This window comes from Alexandromys fortis, unplaced genomic scaffold (assembly GCF_014885135.2).
Source record: "Alexandromys fortis isolate MF-2015 unplaced genomic scaffold, M_Fortis_MF-2015_v1.1 scaffold_74, whole genome shotgun sequence".
Classification (NCBI taxonomy): Eukaryota; Metazoa; Chordata; class Mammalia; order Rodentia; family Cricetidae; genus Alexandromys; species Alexandromys fortis.
Window position 1 is genome coordinate 9,048,837 of NW_026068008.1, and position 10,401 is coordinate 9,059,237.

Below are 10,401 nucleotides of genomic sequence, written 5' to 3' on the forward strand. Positions count from 1 at the left end.
GCAGCAAAATGTTTCTGTCATTTCTAGAGTTTTGAAAGTTGCTTATTTCTTGTTTACTTAGGTAATATTATATCCTTCTGGAGTCTTTGATGCAGTTGAAGAATAGATAGATAGTTATAGTTGTTTTCCTCTGTTATGATAAAAGATAAAATAGATATAAATTTTGTAACTGTAATTTTTACTTGATAACTGTTTTGTTATATGTAATTTTGCTATGTTAAAGTTAAAGCCTTCCTTTTTTTGTTTAAACAGAAAAAGGGGAAGTGATGTAGGAGTGTCATATATCAATCTGTTGATTTCATTGGTTAAGCAATAAAGAAACTGCTTGGCCCTGATAGGTTAAAACATAGGTGGGAGGAGTAAACAGAACAGAATGCTGGGAGGAAGAGGAAGTGAGCTCAGAGATGCCATGCTCCCCTCTCCCGGGCAGACGCGATAGCTCTGCTCTCTGAGGCAGAAGCACACGATGAAGCAAGCCACCAGGTCAGACATGCTGAATCTTTCCCAGTAAGACTGATGCTACACAGATTATTAGAGATGGCTTGATCAGGATATGAGAATTAGCCTGTAAGGGCTAGAGTTAATGGGCCAAGCAGTGTTTAAATGAATACAGTTTGTGTGTTGTTATTTTGGGGCATAAGCTAGCTGGCAGCCGGGGTGCCGGGGACGCAGCCCCGCTGCTCCTATTACAACATTTCTACTTTTCTCTTATGATTGCTATTGTCTGTGGCCTCTATTTTGGGCCAGATAGAGAATTTTATAACCAAGTGGCTACAGGTTACTTACTACTCTGCTAACCCAGTAAAAATGCATATATAAATGGCCTTCAAAAGACTTAGCATCTACTATCAATGCATAAGACTTGAAGGCGACACAGGGAACTCTTATTACATAGATATATATGCTGTAACTATGATGGAAAACAATGTATTTATTCTTCTTACCACACCTAGATATCAGAGGTCTAAAAGCAGTATGACGGTTCTTTAAAATTATTAGTACCAAAATATTGAAGGTAGAATAAAAATCTCTGCTCTTACGAACATATATTCTTACCGGTTGCAAGGTTATTTTTCAGAATAAAAAAAAAAAGGAGTAACCATTGAAATTAAAATAAAAAATCATCCATAACTTATATAAATGCATGACATTTCCAAATTTCTCTGCCATTCATGACATCACAAGATGGAGAATGTCCATTATGATATCACAAGAGTGTGAAGATTACTGTGAGACCTATACAGCTTCAGCATCAATGGAAGAAATGGCTGTTACCTGCGGGTGTAGACTCCCTGGCAGTACACTCACCTGGAAGCTGCATCCAATATTATGGAGGGTTTTTGAGGCAAATGCATTTATCTTTAGAAATGTTTAATTGGCATGTATTCTAATATGGAAAAAATATACACAGATCATAAATATCATAAATTGCAAAACAATGAAATGTCCAAATAATTTTGTTTTGTCTGGATATTAAATGTTGGCATCAGATCACAAAAATACTTGCCACATAATATGTGGATTCAATGAATGTATCATGGAATTTAGAAAAATAAGACTAAAGTATAGACTACACAGAGGTCTATTAGATAGTAAAATAAAATTTAGATGTTAAGTAAATTCAGACAAATAAGTACTTCAGTTATTTTTGAATGACTGCTTAATCTAGCCTGTTCTCAACCTGTCAAATTTGGTAAAGAAAATGAACAAAATTGAAATTGAATTATCTAAGTTTGGGTTATATTTTTTTTAATTCCTTTAAAACACAAGTATCTAATAGTTTCTTAGATACAAAAATAGGTTAACAAAAGTTAACTATATTAACTATAAATTAAACTATATATAATCTGAAAAATACAGTTTATTGCATATGAATTCACACATTATGTAGCAATTCAGCACAACTGTGAAATATGTAGGAATATATGCCATGAGACAGTAGAGTGGGCACACAACACTGCTGAAAGGGAAATATTAGTGTCCCTGCTTCAGTTGGTTTTTCTCTTCCATCAATTCAAGTATCCTTTTTTCTCAAAAGAAGAATTTATTGGCACAATTCTGATGAATGGATAATGATTCCAAATAATCAGTAAAATTAGAAGCAATTGTCATCTTGGTGATGATGATCACAGCTGATAGTAGCCATAATGTAGCCCATATTGCTGCTTATGTTTTCTTTCTTTCTTTCTTTCTTTCTTTCTTTCTTTCTTTCTTTCTTTCTTTCTTTCTTTCTTTCTTTCTTTCTTTCTTTTTCTCTTTTCAGTTTATTGCACGAAGGAGTTACACTAGTCCAATTTAAAAGCGGACCCCAAATGGTTACATTATACAAGCTGTGAGGTTTTTAAACTTGTGACAAGGGACAGGAGGGAAATTCTACTCATTGCAAGGAAATCCTCACTTAAGCTTCAGAGTCACAAGCACTTAAAACCCATGAACCTTCAGCTAATCGTCCTTAACCAGTCCAATCTCTATTAGGAACTGGCATATGTTCTTGTGCTGGTCACCCTGTAGCTGAATTACTTCTCCATATTCTGGATGCTCAATTACAGTACCATTGCAGGCAAATTTCTTCTTAAACGCCTTCACTAGTTTCTTTTTTATCGTAATCATCAGCGATCCTTTGGACAGTGGTAGGGGTCTTCCTGCCATTTCTCTGTTGAATTCTTATATGGATATAATCCTCAGTGCCAGCAGGAAGCAGGTCATCACCCTTACTTGCATCAGGAAAGGGGTCGAAAGAGTGGAGGTTCTGAATAGCGGACATACAATACGATTCATTTTCCTCGGTGGAAACGGCCTGCGAAAGGCAGCTGCAGGAGAAGGCGGGCTGGGGGGGGGGCGCCGGGAAGCGAGGGGGCTCGAAGGGGAGGCAGCTGAGTCCTCGGCGGCAGCTCAGTGACTGGGGCCTTTCTTTTTTTTGACAGCACGATCTGTAACTTTATTTTTTTCTAGCATAATAATTAGAGTATGTACACACTGCACACTCACTGTTTATACAGATACTCATATGCCTAGAAACCACTTCTACAGATTTCTCTGGAAAGACTCGGCACAATGTGGGGGATTTCCACACTTGCATAGAAAAATGAGTAGAGCAAAAGTTAAGTCTTATAGATTATAAACTAAAGCATCCCCTAACAAAAACAGATAAAAATCTTAATTTAAGCTCATAAATACTTTGATTCTTTTATAATTGTGAAGGGAAAAACACTTAACTATGGAAATTTAACATCTTATGTCAATGACTTCCTATTGAACAGATTTGTTGAATTCTCAAACTGTTTCTCTCTTAAGTTATTTTCTACAAATTATTTGGAGTTAACCCAGGAAAACTAGTACAGGAAAAGGAACACACAAATTAACTGCCATTCTAACAGGAAAAGACATTAGATTAAAGGAATTGTCTTTGCTGGCCCTCTCTACCCCTTTGAATTTTGAATCATAAACCAAACACCGGATAAAGCAGTATAATTCAAAAGGAACAGATATGTAAACAGTGATATATCTGTTGCTTGAAGATTTGCAGGGAACAGATATAAATAAAGTAAGAATAAGTTGGCGGGGCAGGAGGCATGTGAGCAGTCAGGAAAGACAGAAGTTTCTAATTTTATCCACTCACAAAACTTTACAGTAATTAGGTCAAATAAATCCTAGCCACGGGGATGTGAAGAACCAAAAGCCCCCAAATTACACACATAAGTAAAATAATGAGTGGTTCTTGATCTTAAATAGAAATAAAAAATACTGAAAATATATATTATAAAGAATTTACAAAGTCTTTCAAGGCCACAACTTGTCAAATTTCTAGGAAAGTCACAATTAGACCACAGTGCTAGAAGTTGGTAGGCCATTGGACACATTGTCATAGAAAATCCTTTCAGTCTGCAAAATCACTTAGGAATACAAATGGTTTTGCCTTAAAAATTAATACTGGGTTGGGATGTAGCTCACTCACTGGTATAGCAGTTATCTAACAAATGACAAGTTATGGGTAAAAATCAACTTCACACACTGTCTTTGTCTCTGTAGAACACTATACTATTGCAGTACTATATTGAAACAATGTCAAATAATTATCTGAGGACTATTACTGCTCCATATTTTCATGAAATGTACTCCCATTAACCTACCACCATCAAATAACACTTCCCATCCAATAAAATGCCAAAGAAAAGTAGACATGGAAATGATATCTAATACATCTTTAAGTGATTTTTCATGATAAACATATCAAGGAACAACAATCATGCTCCCCCAAAGAATTGGCGTATAACTTCTTTTTATCTTGGTAAATATTATTTATGAAAAAATCTGTCCTATATTGTTTGAGGTGATGGGGTAAGCCCAGCTCTTATTGTTGTCCTTCTTTACATTCTTGTCAAGTTTATTCTATCAGAAGAGGAAACTTAACTCATGCAATCTTTTCAAGTTTTTTACTAGAATATCTAGCACCAGTTATTATCCAATGAATCATTGCACTGAAGAGAAATGAATACATAGTCTATAGATTCAGATCCCCTTGGTCCAAGACTTGCCCTCTTGCTTGATGTAACCTCAGTTTTGTAACATATTCATTTTTCAGCCATTAATAAGAATTCTAGATACTATAGAATTGTATGGGAATTCATAAAATACCTTAATTTTTATGTTTGAGTCATTCATTTGTACAGTGTATATTGATTGTATTCAACCCTCCCATTCCCAGTAGACCCCTTACTCTATTTATCACCAAATGTCATATCCTTATATATTGTTATTTATAACCCTTTGAGAATGTTCTATTCTGCCTATATTCAAATGTATGTGGGGGCATCCATTAGGATATGAGTCACCTCCCAGTCTCCATGTCCCTAAAGAAGAGTGATTCTTCCTCTCTCAGCAGTCTTATTTCTTAGTAGTTCCCAAGAGAGGGACCTCAGGGCAATTTCATAATATCTTAAAGGTACATACCCAACAAGATAATGGAGATCATTAGTATTTCTATTATCTGTTTGTGTTTTACTATGTTCCTCTTTGTAGTCCTCACTGATCACTGACAGCCAAGATTGTTCCACCATGTATAACTTCACATGGCATTCACTGCTGAATTTGAATGAGAAGCTCGCTTTGTGAGTGAACATAGTGAAAGAATGGCTTATCTCAGGTTATCCCAGAAGCAGAGAATGTTTTACATGTTTGTGAGCCATGAAAGAATATCTTATTGAGAAATATCAGTAAGAAAAGAAAAACATTATACTGAACAGTAATTAGGTATACATAGTTTAATGTCACAAAAGGAACATTTTAGCTTGACATTTTTTCTCATTACCTACTGGTAGGAAATGAGATCTGTAGGAGTTTCCTTTATTCCTAAAATAGGAATTCATTCAATGTTGGAAGTCCAAAGTTTTAGGAGAAAAACATGAAACCATCTATCATCCCTTCTTTACTGTTCCTTGCTTCCAAACCCCCAGCCAAACATTTCCCCAGCCAAATCAGCTTCCACCACTATCATTTGGTTGTGTTTTGTAGAAACTGATGTGAAAGGAATCCGTTAACATGAATCCTTTCAATGCAGGAGGGAGGCTTACTTCAGTCTCCTTCAGAAACCACAAGATGATTAGAACTTTGCAGTTAGTATGTTATCCTCACAGAGAATCATTAAAAAGGCACAAGTGTGCATTCCCAAAATCATTACATGCAGCTCCAAAACACCCAAAAGAAATGTTTGGAGTTCTTTGTCTCAGCCTGCCTGCAGCAAGCAAGGTAGGCTCTTTGTTTACAAGCTGCCTGACCAGCATGGAGATCATATCTTTGCACCAGGAGAGCCATCACTGGGGAGAGCCATCACTGGGAAGGTACATCAGTGGGCAAGGAGACCTGATCCTGTAAAAGAAGATCCATAGGGGAGCATTCAGAGGAAGAGATGGGCAGGCACCAATGCAAGAATTCACCCAACAATCTGAAAAACAACATGAAACCACCAGAACCCAGCGACCTCACAGGACAGGAGGATGTGAACACCTTAATCAAGAAGAAGTAGAAAAAAAACTGACTTTATGAAAGTGATAGAGGCCCTTAAACAGGAGGTGAAAAACTCCATTAAAGAAATGGATAAGAAGAATAACAGAAAGTTTGAAGAATTGAATAAATCTGTGAATGATATCCTAGGAAACCAAGGAAAACAATCAAACAGATAATGGAAACAGTTCAAGACTTGAAAACTGAAATGGAGGCAAGGAAGAAAACACAAACAGAGGGCTGGCTGGACATGGAAAATCTAGGTAAACAAATAGAGACTACAGATACGAGCATAACCAACCAAATACAAGAGATAGAAGAAAGAATCTCAGGATCTGAAGATACAATAGAGAAAATAAATGCACTGATCAAAGAAAACAGCAAAACCAACAAATTCTCATCACAAAACATTCAGGAAATATGGGACACAATAAAAAGACCAAACCTAAGAATAATAGGAGTGGAAGAAGAAGAAGTGCAGCTCAACGGTCCAGAAAATATATTTAATAAAAGTATAGAAGCAAACTTTCCCAAACTAAAGAAAGATATACCTATGAAGGTTCAAGAAGCATACAGAACACTGAATAGACTGGATCAAAAATAAATTCCCTCACCCATATAATAATCAAAACATAAAGCATACAGAATAAAGAAAGAATATTAAGAGCTGCAAAGGAAAAAGGCCAAGTTACTTATAAAGGTAAACCTATCAGACTTACACCTGACTTCTCTATGGAAACCATGAAAGCCAGAAGGTCCTGGATAGATGTTCTTCAGAAACTAAGAGATCATGGATGCAAGCCCAGACTACTATACCCAGCCAAGCTTTCATTCACTATAAATGGAGAAAACAAAATTTTCCAGGATAAAAACAAATTTAAACAATACATAGCCACAAATCCAGCCTTAAAGAAAGTAATAGAAGGAAAATAACAAACCAAGGAGTCCAAAAATGCCCACAATAACTCAGACATCTAGAGACCCTTCACCAGCACAACTCAAAGAGAGGGAAACAGACAAACTCTACTACAAAAAAATGACCGGAGTTAACAACCACTGGTCATTAATATCACTTAATATCAATGGACTCAACTCACCTATAAAGAGGCACAGGCTAAGAGATTGGATCCAACATTCTGCTGTTTACGAGAAACACACCTCAACCACAAAGACAGGCACCTACTCAGAGTAAAGGGCTGGGAAAAGGCTTATCAAGCAAATGGACCTAAGAAACAAGCAGGTGTGGCCATACTAATTTCTAACAAAGTTGAGTTCAAACTAAAATCAGTCAGAAGATATAGAGAGGGACATTTTATACTCATAACAGGAACAATTCATCAGGATGAAGTCTCAATCCTGAATATCTATGCCCCTAATATAAAAGAACCCACTTAAATAAAAATAAAAACATTACTAAAACTCAAGGCAGTCATCAAACCACACACAGTAATAGTAGGAGATTTTAATACTCCTCTCTCACCAATGGACAGGTCAATCAGACAGACCCTAACAGAGAAATAAGAGAATTAATGGAGGTAATGAATCAAATGGACTTAACAGACATCTATAGAACATTCCACACAAATAGGAAGAAATATACCTTCTTCTCTGCAGCTCATGGAACCTTCTCAAACATTGACCACATTCTCAGTAACAAAGCAAACTTCCACAGTAACAAAAAAATATTAGTAACCACCTTTGTCTTATTGGATAACCATGGATTAATGTTAGAATTCAAAAAAAAAAAAATGCTAGCCCCAGAAAGTCTAAAAACTTATGGAAACTGAAGAGCAAACTACTGAACCACACCTGGATCAAGGAAGAAATAAAGAAAGAAATTAAAGTCTTCCTTGAATTCAATGAAAATAAAGAAACAACATACTCAAACTTATGGGACACTATGAAAGCATTGCTAAGAGGAAAGTTCATAGCACTAAGTGCCCACTTAAAGAAAATGGAAAAAGCACACATTGGAGACTTAACAGCACACCTGAGTTCTAGAAGAAAATGAAGCAGACTCAAGTAGGAGGAGTAGAAGACTGGAAATAATCAAACTGAGGGCTGAAATCAACAAAACAGAAACACAGAAAACAATCCATAGAATCAATGAAACAAAAGCTGGTTCCTGGAGAAATTCAACAAGATTGATAAACCCCTATCCAAACTAATCAAACGGCAAAGAGAGAATATGCAAATTAATAAGATCAGAAATGAAAAGGAGGACATAACCACAGACACAGAGGAAATTCAGAGAATCACTAGATGTTACTACAAAATCCCTTATGCCACAAATGTGGAAAATGTAAAAGAAATGGACACGTTTTTAGATGAATACCATATACCAAAGTTAGACCAGAACCAGGTGAACAATCTAAATAGACCTGTTAGTGGCAAAGAATTAGAAGCTGTTATCAAAAACCTCCCTACCAAAAGAAGCCCAGGACAAGATGGTTTCAATGCGGAATTTTATCAGAACCTTAAAGAAGACCTAATACCTATACTCATAAATGTATTTTATAATATAGAAACAGAAGAGTCATTGCCAAATTCCTTTTATGAAGCTACAGTAACTCTGATACCAAAACCACACAAAGACTCAACAAAGAAAGAGAATTACAGGCCAATCTCACTCATGAACATCGACGCAAAAATCCTCAATAAAATACTGGCAAACCGAATCCAAAAACACATTAGAAAAATTATCCATTATGATCAAGTAGGATTCATCCCAGAGATGCAAGGCTGGCTCAACATACGCAAATCTATTAATGTAATCCACCATATAAATAAACTGAAAGAAAAAAACCATATGATCATTTCATTAGATGCTGAAAAAGCTTTTGACAAAATTCAACATCCCTTTATGATAAAAGTATTTGAGAGATTAGGGATACAAGAGTCATACCTAAAAATAATAAAAGCTATTTACAGCAAGCCGACAACAAACATCAAATTAAACGGAGAGAACCTCAAAGCCATCCCACTAAACTCAGGAACACGACAAGGCTGCCCACTCTCGCCATACCTCTTCAATATAGTGCTTGAAGTTCTAGCAATAGCAATAAGACCACATAATGGGATCAAAGGGATTCAAATTGGAAAGGAAGAAGTTAAACTTTCGTTATTTGCAGATGATATGATAGTGTACTTAAGCAACCCAAAAAAAAACTCCACCAAAGAAATCCTACAGTAGATAAACACCTTTAGTAATGTGGCAGGATACAAGATCAGCTCCAAAAAAATCAGGTGCCCTCCTATACACAAAGGATAAGGAAGCAGAGAGGGAAATCAGAGAAACATCACCTTTCACAATAATCACAAACAGCATAAAATATCTTGGGGTAACTCTAACCAAGGAAGTGAAAGATCTATTTGACAAGAACTTTAAGTCTTTGAAGAAAGAAATTGAAGAGGATACCAGAAAATGGAAAAATCTCCCTTGCTCTTGGATTGGGAGGATCAACATAGTAAAAATGGCAATTATACCAAAGGCAATTTATAGATTCAATGCAATCCCCATCAAGGTCCCATCAAAATTCTTCACAGATTTTGAGAGGAAAACTTTCAACTTTATATGGAAAAACAGAAAACCCAGTATAGCCAAAACAATTTTATACAATAAAGGAACTTCTGGAGGCATTACCCTTCCTGACTTCAAACTCTATTACAGAGCTACAGTAATAAAAACAGTGTGATATTGGCATAAAAACAGAGAAGTCGACCAATGGAATCGTATAGAAGACCTGGATTTTAACCCACAAACCTATGAACACCTCATTTTCGATAATGGAGCTAAAAGTATTCAATGAAAGAAAGAAAGCTTCTTCAACAAATGGTGCTGCCATAACTGGAAGTCAACCTGTAGAAGAATGAACCCATATCTATCACCATGCACAAAACTCAAATCTAAATTGATCAAAGACCTCAATATCAGACTTAACACACTGAACCTGATAGAAGAGAAAGTGGGAAGTACCCTACAACATATGAACACAGGAGATCACTTCTTATGTATAACCCCAGCAGCACAGACATTAAGGGCAACATTGAATAAATGGGACCTACTGACACTGAGAAGCTTCTGTAAAGCAAAGGACACTGTCACTAAGACAAAAGGGCAACCTACTGACTGGGAGAAGATCTTCACCAACCCCACAACAGACAAAGGTCTGATCCCCAAAATATATAAAGAACTCAAGAAACTAGACTTTAAAATGCTAATTAACCCAATTAAAAAAATGGGGCACTGAACTGAACAGAGAATTCTCAACAGAAGAAGTTCAAATGGCCAAAAGACACTTAAGGTTATGCTCAACCTCTTTAGCGATCAGGAAAATGCAAATTAAAACAACTTTGAGATATCATCTTACACCTGTCAGAATGGCTAAAATCAAAAACACC

The 10,401-nt window shown here is 36.1% G+C and overlaps 1 long non-coding RNA gene and 1 pseudogene across 1 annotated transcript in view; one reads left to right on the plus strand and one right to left on the minus strand.

Moving 5' to 3' along the window:
• The window catches only part of LOC126513418 (uncharacterized), a 64,267-nt gene that overhangs the window by 8,905 nt on the left and 44,961 nt on the right, over window positions 1–10,401 (plus strand). The gene's annotated exons all lie outside the window — the stretch shown is intronic.
• Window positions 2,282–2,764, minus strand: LOC126513413 (eukaryotic translation initiation factor 1-like; annotated as a pseudogene).